This window comes from Aotus nancymaae, unplaced genomic scaffold, assembly GCF_030222135.1.
Source record: "Aotus nancymaae isolate 86718 unplaced genomic scaffold, 86718_ANA_hifiasm-v0.15.2.pri h1tg000028l, whole genome shotgun sequence".
Taxonomy (NCBI): Eukaryota; Metazoa; Chordata; class Mammalia; order Primates; family Aotidae; genus Aotus; species Aotus nancymaae.
Window position 1 is genome coordinate 21,937,440 of NW_026988441.1, and position 14,619 is coordinate 21,952,058.

The window sequence follows — 14,619 nt, forward strand, 5'->3', positions numbered from 1 at the left end:
GAATCCACGCACTGAGTTTAATGAGCAGATCCAGCCATGTTCCATCCGTGAGATGCTCTCTGCTCGGTGCAGATTTAAGGCTGCCGAAATAGTCACTTGGCATCAACAGATTACAACCCCAAAACTGGGGGCCCTGACCGAGGAAGCAAAATAATTAAAGCACTTTAGCTATAATTGCAGTGAGACTTCCCAGCCCCTTCAACAGGCCTTCATATAAATGATGGCCTTTCCATAATCATTTGGAAGACATTGTCTGATTTAAATAGATTTTAATTGAGAATTAAAATTTTGGAAAAATAACCACACAAAAAAATTGTGTATGCCGCTTTTTTTCTCTAGTCAGTAAGGGATACATGTTTCTAGATATTTTAGAAGATAAAATTAAATATCAAGTTATTCAAACAGTTTAAATTTTATATGTAATATCTATGAGGTCTGTGATCTGTTTGCTCTCTCTTTAGTTACTTGTTAGCTGACACGGAGTTTCCAAATACTTTCTCCCTCTTAAAAACAAATTCACAGCCGGGCGCGGTGGCTCACGCCTGTAATCCCAGCACTTTGGGAGGCCGAGGCAGGTGGATCACGAGGTCAAGAGATCGAGACCATCCTGGTCAACATGGTGAAACCCCGTCTCTACTAAAAATACAAAAAATTAGCCGGGCACGGTGGCACGTGCCTGTAATCCCAGCTACTCAGGAGGCTGAGGCAGGAGAATTGCCTGAACCCAGGAGGCGGAGGTTGCGGTGAGCCGAGATCGCGCCATTGCACTCCAGCCTGGGTAACAAGAGCGAAACTCCGTCTCAAAAAAAAAAAAAAAAAAAAATTCACAACAATGTATATGTTCTCAAAGTAGCAAGTTCCGGTTGACATGTTTTAACTTCCCTTTTCAAGGCGGGTTAACATTATTTGGAAGGACAATTTTGTTCTCAGTGCGAAGGACAGTTTAGAGAGGCAAGAGGGCAAACGAGGTTGAGACATGAGCCTCCCGGGCCCATGCAGCTGGCATCCCATGCCCACTCGGCCATGCCACAGCCATGGGTCACAACAAGTCACTGCTCCCCTCAGTTTGTCCACTGAGGAAGCTGCCCCAAGGGAGGCCCTTCCCCGGGGTGTGAAAAGAACTAAGCAAGATAATGTACCAGGGGTGTGGAATGCAGTGCCTGGCATGGGGTCAGCACCCAACAGGGGCAACTGCAGGTGTCCATGCCGTGGTCACCCCTGCATCCCTAACACCGAAGAGCCCCAGACCTTCCCTTCCTCCCGTGCCTGGAAACCACAAGCAGGAATGTCTGCTGAATTAATGCCACTTCCCAAGGGTCCTACCGTCGGGTCCTTCCATGAACCAAACTCTCGTTCGAATTTATGGGAATTACGAGGGGATCTCAGAAATGCAAGGCACACCATCATTACAATTAGGCTGAATGGGCATTTCTGTGATTAATCTCGATTTTAGGTGGGCTTTCACAACCTAAATAAAGCTACTTCATGGTGTGTGCGTGTCTGTGTGTGTGTGTGTGTGTGTAATTTAGTAACAAAGCAATAAAATGTGAAGCAGGTCAGACGCAGTGGCTCATGCCTGTAATTAGGGAGGCTGAGGCGGGTGGATTTCCTGAAGTCAGGAGTTTGAGACCAGCCTTGCTAACATGGTGAAACCTTGTCTCTACTAAAAATACAAAAATTAGCCAGGTGTGGTGGCATATGCCTATAATCCCAGCAACTTGGAAGGATGAGGTGGGAGGATTACTTGAACCCAGGAGGCGGAGGTTGCAGTGTATAAAGATCACGTCACTGCATTTCAGCCTGGGTGACAGAGCAAGACTCCATCTCAAAAAAAAAAAAAGTGAAGGAGCCTGGTGGTCCCAAATAGACAAACACCTTTCTCAGTGGAGAGGTGGCCTCCTAGCATCTGGCTGAAGAGCCAGCAAGGAGGTGAGGGGCCAGAAATACATTCCCCAGGAGCCAGGCCCACCTAGGTAATCAAAGACCCAACTAAACACAGCTCAGGTAATCAAAGCTGTAATGCCTTGATAGAAATATTTCAGGTTAATGTCAGCTTAGGCCTACGGTGATCATTTCTCCTGTATCATAACGGCACTTAATTTTCTCATTGGAAAGCCGCAGACTAAGAATACTAGGTAGAGGAAAGGAGGAAACTTACAAACTGATTTTCCTTCCTGCATCACTTCATGCCTTCGAAGCATTGACATCACCTTCCTGCCACCACCCACTGGAGGCTTCAGTCCACCCCAAAGAGTGCTTGCTTTGGCTCTACCAGCCCCCAAGCCTGGTGTCAGGGTGCAGAGTATGAGCTTTGAGAATCAGGAGCAAATCACAGAGGTCCTGCTGTGAATCTGGCCCCAGAAAAGGCAGTTGAACGTGGATCACAGGAGATGCTTTGCAGCAGTAGATGGGCTAAGCATGCCAACTCCAGAGACATGAAGGGTGCGTCTAATCCTAGACCCACCACTTACTCCTCCCATTGCCTCAATTTCCCTTCCCAAATTCAGGACATACATAGTGCCTGCCACCATAAGGAAGTTGTAAAGCACTAGGAGCTGTGCCTTGCACATAGTAAATACTCAAAAATGGACAGCCAGGTGCAGTGGCCCATGCCTATAATCCCAGCACTTTGGGAGGCCAAGGTGGGAGGATTGCTTGGGGCCAGGAGTTTGAAATCAGCCTGGGCAACAGCAAGACTCCATCTCTTTAAAAAAAAAAAAAATGCTCGGGTGTGGTGGTGTATGCCTGTAGTCCTAGCTACTCAGGAGGCTAAGGTGGGAGGGTCACTTGAACCTACAGGCTACAGTGAGCCATGATTGCACCAGTGCACTTCAGCCTGGGTGACAGAGCAAGAGTCATTCTCTTAAAGTTTAAAAAAAAAAAAAAGTATCATTATCCTGACAGCAAAGTACCCAGCCTCAACTCACTCAGAGCCTAAGAACTACGCTTTCCACCGCTTAGTTTGCACGTCACAGTCAGGGTCCAGGGACATGGTTCCCCCCTTCACACACCCCCACCTCCTGCTCCCCGCGCTACTTCTAAGTACAATTGATCTGAAAGCAGTCAGAGCTGGACTCCAAGCCTTTGCTCAGATACAATCCATCCATGTGGAAGCTCTCTCCTCTCTCAGACCCCACAGGTCTTCCTGTTTGTTCGGTACACAGCCCAGCTCCCTGGACTGACAGGGCATCAGGACATGTCTGTCTCCCCACCAGCCTGTGCAGTCCCCAGGGGTAGGACCACAGCTGACCTCCCATCCTCCCAGAGAGGCCCAGGACAAGGCCCGGCACATAAAGTGTGGGAAATCAGCTCGATTCTCCCCAGGGGAGATATAGAAATGTCTGGAGACATGTTTGATTGTCATAGCTGGGGGAGCACCACCGGCATCTAGTGGGGTGGAAGCCGGGGATATTCCCAAATATCCTACAACGCACAGCACAGACTCCCACAAGTGCCCCGAGCTGGAGAAATGATGCCAGCTTCATCTGTTAAGTTCCACACAGGCCTCACTCTCATCTGAATCTTGTTTCTTAGGGAAAATAAACCCCACCTCGAGCAGGCTCAGAGCATGTGAAAAGCCAAGTGCTTGATGCTGCTTCTAGTAGCAAAATCTCCACTATAAGAGAAAGCCTAGAGATCTACAGCAATTTTTAAAAGTGAAAGCTCATTATCCTAAGCGAATTAACACAGGAACAGAAAACCAAATACAGCATGTTCTCACGTATAAGTGGGAGCTAAAGATTGGGTACATATTAATATAAAGATGGCAACAATGGATACTGGGGGACACTAGAGGAGGGAGAAAGGCAGGGGCAGAAGGGCTGAAAAACTAACTGTTGGGTACGATGCTCACTACCTGGATGACGGGATGCATTATACCCCGAATCTCAGCATCACACAATGTACCCATAAAACAACCCTGCACATGTACCCCCTGAGGCTAAAATAAAAGTTGAAAATTATTTTTTAAAAAGCAAAAGCTGAGAGGAGACTCTCAGGGAGCCAACAGAATCAGCCACACCAGCCCTTAACCCCAGGCACAGTCAACAGGAGTCCGCTGATGGCATCAACTGGCGGGGGAGGCCCCCCGGCCCACCCCAGACACTGCCAGGTGGGCCAGATGGCTTTTTGCACAGCCCACCTTCCTGAGGGGCTTCCATCCATGTTTGCCTTCTTTTGCAAAAAAAAAAAAAAAAAAAAAAAGGAAGGGGAGGATTTCAGAAAACTGACCTGTGCTCCCTAATGTCTATATTCTGTGGATGCATGTTCTCTTGAACTTCCTGATTCCTTCATTTATTTCCACGCCAACCCCTCCAACACACACGTACAATACAAACTCGCCAATCTATCCCAGATAGTACAATGTAGATGAAAAGGAAATCATCTCAGAACAACTACTTCTAGCAGGCAGCACTCTTCCCCAGCACACCACACACACACACACACACACACACACCCCTATTATCACCACAACCTAAGAGGCCGCTCCCTGACTTAGCGCATTCTGACTGCACACATTATCTACTCACTCTTCTAAAGACATTCAATGCCACCAAGGGGAACATCACAACAGACTGAAGGGTCTAGACCTGAACAACCAATCCCTCTCCTTGGCAAAAAGGCCTCCCTTTCAACATCTCCAGAGCAGGGACCACATGAAGCACACAGGTGAGCCCAGCCAGGCAGACAGAGACCTCCCTCCCCCTCTTCCCCACTGACCCTGCTTCCTGCTTCCTTCCCTCCAACTCCTCCGCAGCCTCAGCCAGACCTTGCCCTGGCACATTCCAGAGATGGTACCAGTGTGCAGAGCAGGTGTGAGTTCACAGAAGAAGCCCCTCCATTCACAAGGCCCCACTAGTAGCAATGTGAGTGAGTTTGTGCCTTGCTTTTAGACTCCAGCCTGAGAGATACTGTCAGGGCAGCTGACCACCCCTGTCCTTCCAGCCCAAATCTAAGGCTTCACTTAGAGCTAGGCTGAGGTAGGGCTGAGCACTGGCCTGCCCTGGGTCCTGGCAGACATGCCATGGAAGAGACTTCTCTTTCTCGTATGGACAAATGTTGACCTGCAGAAAACTTGCTTCTGTCTTTAAATTTGCGTCAAGTCTCATTTTAAATAATGTTGAGAACAAAATGTAAGCTGATATTTCAGCTTACTTAAAAGGCTTATTAAAAACACTAAATCCAAAGGTGTTAAAAAGCTATAATTGTCCTCATTCGGCCTAGAAAAATAAATCTATTTGCTTTCTTCTTTTATAATACTCTTCTTATTAAAAAAAAAAAAGTTCATCTATATTCTCATGAGTATCATTGCTGTCTTTCTTCCCCCTCCATTCAAGGCACTTTAAAAAAACACCTGTGCCATTCACATCCAACTTTTGAGCAAAAGGCAACCACATTTCGGTAAGGCTGTTTAACTCTGATTTCTTGATGCCAGAGATAAGCCTGTCTTGCTCAAAAGTAAGATGGAGTTCAGAGTTCACTTGAATGGGCTCATAGAGCTGATGGAAATTTCTTGAATTACCTAAGGCAAAGCAAACAAACCTAATCATTCAGCTTTCTGGGGTTCAGTGGGCAACGATTCCACATCTCAGCACTGCCTTCAGTACCCCATGGGCAGCTATGGGAAGTCAAGCTTACCTTCTAGCTGCCTCTCTGTCCTCTCCCATAATGGGGGTTATTGGCCTCTGACTTGGACCAGAACAGCGTGACTGTCGCTCCCTGCCTGCCCCAAGTCTTCCGTGAAGACAGCCCGGCCAGCAGTTAAGTTGCTGAGTTGCGAAGATCTTCAGCCTGCTCCGAAGTTAACCACTCCAGGCACTGAACAAGATGGGTTTTCAGAGCACTAGTCCAAGAGAATGCAAATTCATTGAAAGCGTATTCTCCAGGTTCTCCATAATTACCATGTATGTCCCCAGGAACTGTTTCCCCAAACCCAGTTTGGGGTGAAAGCATTTTAGAAACTTCCCCTACAGATGACATATGAGGTACTAACCCTTTTTCATATGCCCAGATGTTAAGTTCATTTTCATCATATTTATGCAAATTTCATTTGAATAGTAAATCAAAAGAAGTCTTAAATCATTGTACACTATTTAAAAATCAACACTAAATCCGGTTGACTTGCAGCGATATTAACATAAAGTCACACTTAAGGGACTGAAGGTAGGAGGCAAATCTATGCAATGGTCTCTGACTCCTGGCCAGTTGTCACATCCAAATATCTCTGCCTGGTCACAATCACGTTTAAGTTTGACCAGATTAAGTAGGGTCTTCTGGAAATGAAGGTCTTAAAAGTTTTGTAAACTTTGGGAAAATGGGTCCCTCGGCCCGAGGGCCTGTCATCTATGTCATTGTCTGGGACTGAGGCAGAGAAAGTCCACAGGCAGAGGCCCAGGGCTGAAACTCCTGGCAGCCAGGGTTTCTCCTCAGTAGGGGGAAAAGTTAATTCCTAGGGCTCAGAGGTTCTGCATTTGTCAGGGAGCAGGACGTCAGTGCTATCATTACCAAGCAAATCAGCCAGGCGGTTAATGGTGGAATCAGGAGACATTTGCACTCCGCTATCAGAATGACATCATAACTAAAGCAGCCTTCAGCCAGAAGCCCTGGGCTCTCCCTGAGCAGAGGCCAGAGGGCTGCCAGGGCGACCCCCTGTGACTCCCTGGACTGAAAGCTGAGCCCTCCAGCTGCTTCCAGGCTGGGTGGTGGGCGCAGCTCCCCACAAGTTCCCAGACTGGCTGGGCAAACAGGAACTAGGGTTCTAGTCTTCTCCCAAGCAAATCGACTTTTTCCCTAGGTTCTGAATGCTGTACATAATCATTATGATAATAATATATTTTTTAAATAAAATTTGAGATAGACTTTCCTTATCAGGCAAGTATTGGTGTTTTATAAATGCAGCTACATTTTCGCTATAGGATTCATGGCATTTCCAACAGAATTGTCAATCTCTTGATGACCCTGTCTTTAGCAAAGAAGCTCTGCACTCTCTCCTTCAAGCAAAAGAAATAAATGATGCTGGGGGAAGGGGGACGAGCTAAGAAAAAAGCCCTTCCTGCTCTTGTTTTGGTTGCTTTTCTTTCTGTTTAAAAGCACAGCGCAAACACACACATACACACACGCACACGCAGACACAAACCTTAGAATAATGGGGGAGGCATTTGGCTACAGGCTTGCATCCACGGCGCGGCGCGACCAGAAGCCGGCCCGCTCACTCGCAGCTCTGCCCTCCACGGCAACGACAGGGACCGACTGCCCGCCCCCGACCTGGGCGAGATGCCCAACTGCAACCGCTCGCCCCCGCAAGATCACCTCTCCAGTCTCGCCACAGGTACACGAGTGGCCCAAACACTTCACCTGGCCCGAAAAGTCGGGAGACGGGAGGGGGAAAAAAAAGTTGTGCAAGCAGCCAGCCGGGCAGCCCCGGAGCCCGCGGATGTAGTCCTCCCGCCGCCCAGTCGCCCGCACGCGAGGCCGGCCCGCAGCTGCGCGCGGCTCCCGGCACCACGCTCCCGGCTTTGCGCGCTCATCCCGGGGAGCGCCGAGGCCACCGCAGGGCACTTACTTGGCACTTGCTTTTGGGTGTGCAGATCGTCGCGATTTTCACTTGGGTTTTCAAACAAGTTTCAGGGAGAAAGAAGGAGGTAAAAAAAAAAAAAAATCCAATTATGCAAATGGACTCCGGACTGGGAGGCGCGCGTTGGATCTGACGCCGCTACTGTACGAGTTCTCGGAGCAGCCACGGGCCGGGCAGATTTATGGGGGCGCGTCACGGCTACGCCAGGTCCCACCGCCGGAGCATCTCGAAGTTAATTAAAGCGGTAATGTCCACTTTCCCGGCGACCCTCCGTGCGTGGGTTTACTATTTCATGATCAAACCCGACCCCGGCAGGGGCGGGGGCCCTGTCCCCACGCCTCTCCTTCCCTCTTCTGGACGCCCCCCTCTTTTTCCTCTCTACGTCTCTCCCCCCTTTTTCCTCTCTTTCGTCTCTTTAAGTCGCCTGCCTTCCACTCAGTGAACAATGAACAAAGATGTGAGTGATGGGAAAAGATCGCCCCCCTTCCCAACCCCAGCAGCGAGCAAAGCCGGTCTTAAAGTAAAAATCCAGTTGCTAATATCAAACTGGGAAAGAAAACAGCGCGTTCACAGTATCACCACCCCCTCCACACACACACACACACATACACACACACACGCACACACGCACGCACGCACACCCCACCCCAAGTTCACCTAAGCCCTGGCTGGAGACTGGGGCGCCAAGGTCAGGGCGCGCGGGGCTGCTCAACTCGCCGGGGGCACCAGGGTTGGGGGACTGAGCGCACTCGGGCCAGGCGTGCTTCCCGCGCCCCTCCCCGCCGGTTCCCCCTCCGGCCCCCTCCCCGCCCTACACTGGTCAGCCGGGCCCAGCGGCCCGCTCCGGCAGCCCGGCCGCCGGATGCGCTCAGCAAACGCGGCCCCTGTCGGATTTCTGCTAAATTGCACAGCGGCGGCGGCGGCAGCGGCTGCCTAGAGAAGGCGCAGGAGGAACCGGAGGCCGGCACCGCGCGCTCGCTCACCCGGCCCCGCCCGCTCTCCCCGGCCCCGCCGGCCGCCGGCTCCCACCCGCGCACACACCCCATGCCCCAGGACGCACCCGGTGCCCGAGCCCTGCAGGCCGGGACACCGCGCAGCTGCCGTATTTTCTGCTAAAGTGAAAACGAAGGCAGCTGACAAATCACGTCTCCGGCGAGGCACCCGTTAGACATAACAATATCCGGCAAACAAAACCTGGTCGTCGCTGCCACTCGCGCGCCGGGTTGGGACCCCGCCCCGCTCTTTCTCGGCCCCCAGCCCCTGGCCACTGCCCCCTCGACCCCAAAGTTCCCCGCCCCCCAATATTCCAATCCGCCACCTAACTCAGGAACGGTGGATCTGTTCTCCAACAGGCAGACAGTAGGAACCACTCACAATACAGAAGTGAAAAGGAAAGGGGGGGGGAATTAACTTTCCACCTGTCCCCAAAGAAAGCCCTGCAGGAGTTTCCTCCGCACAGTGAAAGGTGAGCAACACAGGTCTCTCTCTGCTCCAGCCCCTTTTCTTTCTTTTTCCCTAACTTCCCTGCGTTTCCACCTTCCTTCACTTCGCATACATCCGCCTATATGGAGATATCTGTATTTTAAATTATTTGCAAAACTGCAACAGATGGGCGCGTCGAGATCTGGACACTTTCCTACTCATCAAAGGAAAGCTCACCCCCCCATTTTTTTTTTTTTTTTTTTGGCTTAAAATACATCCCGAGTCCCGCCTACGACTGTTTTCCTCAATTCTTCTTCGAAAAATAATGTCTTGAAGCAAACAGAAAGGCTTATCAGCAAAGATCATTCCTACCCCAGTCATCCATCTGCGCTGGGGGGGGGCGGAAGGCGTCCCCCTAGATTGTACTCTTCCCAGACGCCCCCCAAGCCCTTCCTCTCCTCTGCCTTCCAGAGTCCCCACGCCCGCACTTTCTCGCTCTGATTGGCCTCATTTCTCCAGCCTGGGACTGGCCGGCTCGATTCCCTCCATAACCTGTTACTTATTTATTTATTTATTTATTTCCCCTTTGGCCCCTGGCTGGGCCCCGGCTGGGGCAGGTGCTGCGGACGCCGCTTGAGCTTGCAAGCGCCACGGCCTTTCCTGGGGTCGTGGGTTCGGACCCTGGCACCTCAGCCCTGAAACCGACTCACCGGCCTCGGCCTCGCCAGGCTCCCGGGGCACAGGAGGCCGATGCAATCACAAAATGGCAGGTCTCAGCGGCTCTAGGCGCCCGCAAGTTTGACTCATTGTAAGCATCAGCTAACTTTGATTTAAAAAAAAAAAAAAAACACAAAAACAAAAACAAAAAAAGCTTGCAAATTACCCTCTCTCCACGGGCGGAGGGGCCGGAACCCCGCAGCGAGCGGGGACGGGAGAATGAGCGCAGGGCGAGCCCCAGTCCCAGGCAGAGGAGAAAATGGGGAAAGTCACTTGAGCAGAAGTTTCCGCGGCCCCAGCCTCCTCCTCCCCTTCAGACTCCCCCTACCCCCCAGACCCTCTTGAAAGTTTCCCGGGGCCGGAGAGCGGCTTGCGGGCCGCGCGCGGGTTGGGGGCGCCGACCGGGGCCCCGGAGCTGGGTGCGGGGTCCCAGTCGCGCGCTAGGCGCCAGGCCCCGGGCCTCCTTTTCAAAGTAACGGTCCCGGGACTGCGGGCGGGGAAGCGGCGGCCCAGGCGCCGGTCCCGCTCGCCGCCGAAGTTCCCTAGTGCCTTACGATGCCCTGCCGCCGCCGCTGGCTCGGTTTTCCTCCTCTTCCCCCCCTCCCCCCCGTCGCTGACAGCTTCTCTCGCCAACGTCACAGCCACGGATATTTAATTAGACCGTATTTTTTAATCGCGATGGGGCGAGAAGGAACCGGGCGGCAGGCCTTGCCGAGATGGGGAGGGGGAGGGGACTGGGGGGTCGCGCCAAGAGTCCAAACTCACTTTGCCACCTCCTGGACGCCGGAGCTGCCCCCCCCCGCCGCCGCCCCCCCGTCCGCGCCGCGCCCCCAGCACCGCGCCGCGCCCCGCAATTCCCCCCCACCACCTTTGTTTTCCTTACCTTAAACATTGAAACGCGGGCGTCGGGAGCAAACTCGGGCACGTAAACGGAGCGTTGTAAAAGATTGTGTTCAATGAATAATGAAACATGCCCACACGATTGACTTGATCATTTTCCGGGGCTGAGGGGGGACGGGAGCCCTGCTCGCGCGCCTCGCTCGCCCACTCGGCAGAGCCCTGCGAACTGTTCCCAGCCCAGCCGGGGCAGGGCGGGCTCGATTTTCATCAGCCTCTTTTCAGAATCGCCCCGTTCATTGATACTCATCACCCAGCCCCAGCAGACATCCCCATCCCCGGCTCGGCCTCCCCCTATCTGGTAGGTGAAATGCATTGTACCATTAAAAACGCTCTCCATTGTCGCCCTGGCATAATTCACAGCAACTAGATAGGTCTTGCGGCATTTAGCTTTGATGAGCCAGAGACTGAACCCTTGATATAATAATCTACAAAGAATGGTGTGTGATCGTCCATTTTTTCTCTCTGTCTAGCAACTAAGAAACCATTTAACACAGCGCAGCTTGGTTCTGACCTTGAGCTCATGTAAACACACTTATTAAAATCTATCTATTCTCCAAGAGCTACATTCTGATTGTCAGACTCGTTACTGAGACATATATCAGCCCCTTCCTTGTCACTACTTTGCATTCCTGCCTTTGACTAAAGAATTTTTTATCCAGCCAAGAGGGAGAGAGAGACTGCCACGGAGGGAGAGGAGAGAGAGACGGAGAAGGGGCGAGGAAAAAAGCGTAATTCTTACCTGCTCCCGAAACTATTTAAAGTCTGTTTCTTTTCTGGGAGGGGAGAAAAAAAAAAAAAAAAACTCCCGGGTGAATCTCGGTGGACAGCGGGACGAGAAGAATCAGTCACAGCCCGGGCGTTTAAGGGAGTCATCAGCGATCAAATGACGTTGATCCGCGCTGTAACCTTGTGGCGTATTTAATGTAAATAAGGCAGTTATGTTGCCAATCTCTGCGATACAAACGCCGAGAGGTCCTCAGCCTCGCCTCCCGCGCCTGCCATTAGAGGCGACTTTATTTACAGACACTATTTAGGAGATCATGATAATTCTAAAACAATACTAGTGCCAAATGATTATGAAAATATGATTTTAATTAATCACGTAGTAGGCAAGGAAATTAGCATACGGTAATTAAACTTCGAGAAAAACGTCACGCAGGTTCTCTGCCTTATGGGTCTAGAGTAATCATCACTCGATGGGCTCCAGGACTTAATTATCAAACAAAATAACTTTTTTAAGGCAACTTTGCAAGGCGGTTCCTCCGGGCAAACGTTTTGGTAAATGGTACAAGCAGAGGTAACCAGGTGGGGGTTGTGAGTGGGCTGTGAGGTTGGGTTTCTGGGAAGCCAGGAGGGGGGAAGCAGGGGGAAAAAGCTGGATAATGCAATTATGGATTCTCTGTCCTAGAGTTGACAAAAGCTGGTGCCTCAAAAAGCCTCTTTGTTATGGGATTATATAATGATCCTGGTGTCATTATGGGAAAAAAAGATTCAGTAATAATAATAATAAAAGAAGTATCCAGATACACCAATGAGGGGCTTGTTTTAAAGAAAAGCCTTGCATGTGACACTGGGCATGTTAATAGCAAAGAGACAGGATCCAAAAGAGTTGACAAAAAAAAAAAGGAGACAGGGAGGGAGAGAGAAAGAGAGAGAGAGAGAGACCTGTGTTGCCTATGATTAAGAAGTGATGGAGACAGATTGATTATTCAAAACGCCAAGCCACAGGGACACTTAAAACATTGATTCAGGTACGACTTGCTCCAGCCTGCCCGAACTGAGCTCCCCCAAGATGACTGGCGAGTTTTAAACCAGGGCACAACAAGACATCAAAAGCAAGATGCAAAAAGGCATGCCACAGCCACCCCATCACCACCCCTCTCCGGCTGAAGGAGTCATTCGGTGACAAGCAATCAGTCCAAGAGTGAGGGGAGGCACAGAAAAGTTTGCGCGGGGAGGAGCGCTGGGTTACCGTGCGGGCGTTGGGGACGGACGCGACGCAGCTGCCTCGGGCGCTGGGCCTGGGCCCTCGCCGCTGGTGGTCCGCTCCCCAGGCGCGCCATCGGTGGGCACCTGGCCTTGCCGCTGCCAGCATCCTCGGACCCTGCCTTAAGAACCCAGCACTCCTTACTGTGTCTCTCTCTCTCCCTCTCTCTCTCTCTCTCTCTCTTTCTCTTCCCTTCTCTTTCTCTCTCCAGGAGTGCACTGGAGGAGTGAGGAAAGAATCAGTTTCCCCAAACTAGCTAGTTCCAGGAGATTCTTAAAGTCCGCTCAAAGATCTGCAGTGGTGTTTTAAAAAAATCCTCTGCCTACCCAAAAAGTTTAGGAATTCAGCCCACATTTTCCAATCTGATGTGTCTGAAATTCTCTTTGAACAAATACCAAAATACAAGGGTTTTTTTTTTTCTTGTACAGAAATTAGCATCGCAATCACATGAATGATATCACTATCTCTATGGGAATGATAGCCGAAGCGGTGGGGTGTTCTTTATTCCAATTCTTCGTGGATCAACTGATTATACTCTGTCGTCTTTTGAACCTGTTATTGTAAGTCAAGTGATTCTTTATAAGTGACAGCGCAGACAAAGAGGCGAGCAGGGCCGAGCAGGTCGAAAGGAAGTGGCCATATGGACTTGGAGAAAAGGCACTTTCTCCCCTACAGAATGGGGGTCGCCTTTTAACCATCGAGCCGCTGGCCTCTCCTGGGCCTTGGGAGACACAGAGCCGGGTGCGCGTCCTGGCGTGGTCCTGGGCTCCCAGGCGCTGCCTGGCCGGTCTGGGACGGGCCGGTGGCCTCCAGGCCCGGGGAGCCGGTTCCAGGCCTGGAGGCCCAAGGCTTCTGCGGCCTCGGAGCCCGTGTGTCTCGGGAGGGCCGCGCTCCCGGCGGCCCGGGATGCCTCGGCTCGGGTTCACTACCGCGCAGGGGCTGCCGCGGCTTTGCGTGGCCGGGCGGGCAGGGACGCACCGGGCAGAGACTGCGCGCCCACGGGAGGCCGAGCCCAGCTTGAGCCCCGCAGACGGCCGGGCATTGGGCTCTCCGGCTCCCCCTGTCGGCGCCAACGCGCTCTTCATACCTCCAGGACCCGCGCAAACTGAGTGGGGGTCGGGGGGAGATCTCCCTGCGCGGCACTTGTTGGGAGTGGGAGTCGGGATGGGAAGTGGAGGGGTGCCAGACAATGGACAGAGGCCTGTTGTCCTCCAGAGGTCGAAACTTGACGCTCACCTGCGTCCCACTAACGCAGAAAAGTTCCTCACTGGCTCCCCACCCACCAGCCCCACCCTACCAGGGGTGTTTTGTGACCGCTTTTATAATTTGTGGCTCTCCTATGCTTTTTCCCCGTGTCCAGGATTTCTCGGCGTCCCCATCTTCCTCTCTTGGCTCTGGCCTCTCGCTACTCTTCCTTTTCAAACTCTGGAGTATTTCTCACTGCCCCTGCCTCACCTGGCCAGGGCTGGAGCCCCTTGAGATGGTGAACCGGAATCATCAGGCTGGAAAATGAAAGAATGAATGAATATTAGTTATTGTCAAATAAAATCCATAAAATACACGCCAATCATATCAAAGTACACTAAGAAACAGTACAGCACGTAAGTGCTTATATTTGTGCACTTTCGAGTGCATACATTTTGAGTCTGCCATATTTGTGGTCTTTTATGTTTCAACTTTGTTAGAGATGATTAGAGGTACTCCTTACAGTTTTCACTTTGCAATACATGTTTGCAAACTCATTACTACTATGACCACTCTCACTGATTGATCAAAAATTGGGGTAAATAATGATCTTACTTGTTTCATTAGTGGCTCTTAAATGTATGTATAGCTCATACTTATTTCAGTGTTTAGACATATAAAAGTGTGGTGAAGTTTTGTGACCAGAGGCGTGTTGTAGGAAGTTAACTGCTGCTTGTGTCTATCAACCTACGGTAAAACTGGTTTCATTACACATTATTTGTTTAAAGTCAATTTCCAAGAATCCGTCAACAATATTAAGAAAGCACTTGCTGTA

At 51.1% G+C, this 14,619-nt stretch overlaps 1 protein-coding gene across 3 annotated transcripts in view; it reads right to left on the bottom strand.

Annotated features, from left to right (window-relative positions):
- Window positions 1-10,705, bottom strand: part of ZNF536 (zinc finger protein 536) — a 485,998-nt gene extending 475,293 nt beyond the window's left edge. Inside the window, exon 1 of one of the 3 annotated variants that reach the window (XM_064381525.1) lies at window positions 10,596-10,705. The gene's annotated coding sequence lies outside the window, so the exon portion shown is untranslated. Of the gene's footprint in view, window positions 1-7,561; window positions 7,729-9,705; window positions 9,762-10,595 lie in introns of those variants that run through there. The other 2 variants (XM_064381526.1, XM_021666661.2) reach the window with 2 other exon arrangements.
- Window positions 10,706-14,619: the final 3,914 nt, after the last annotated feature.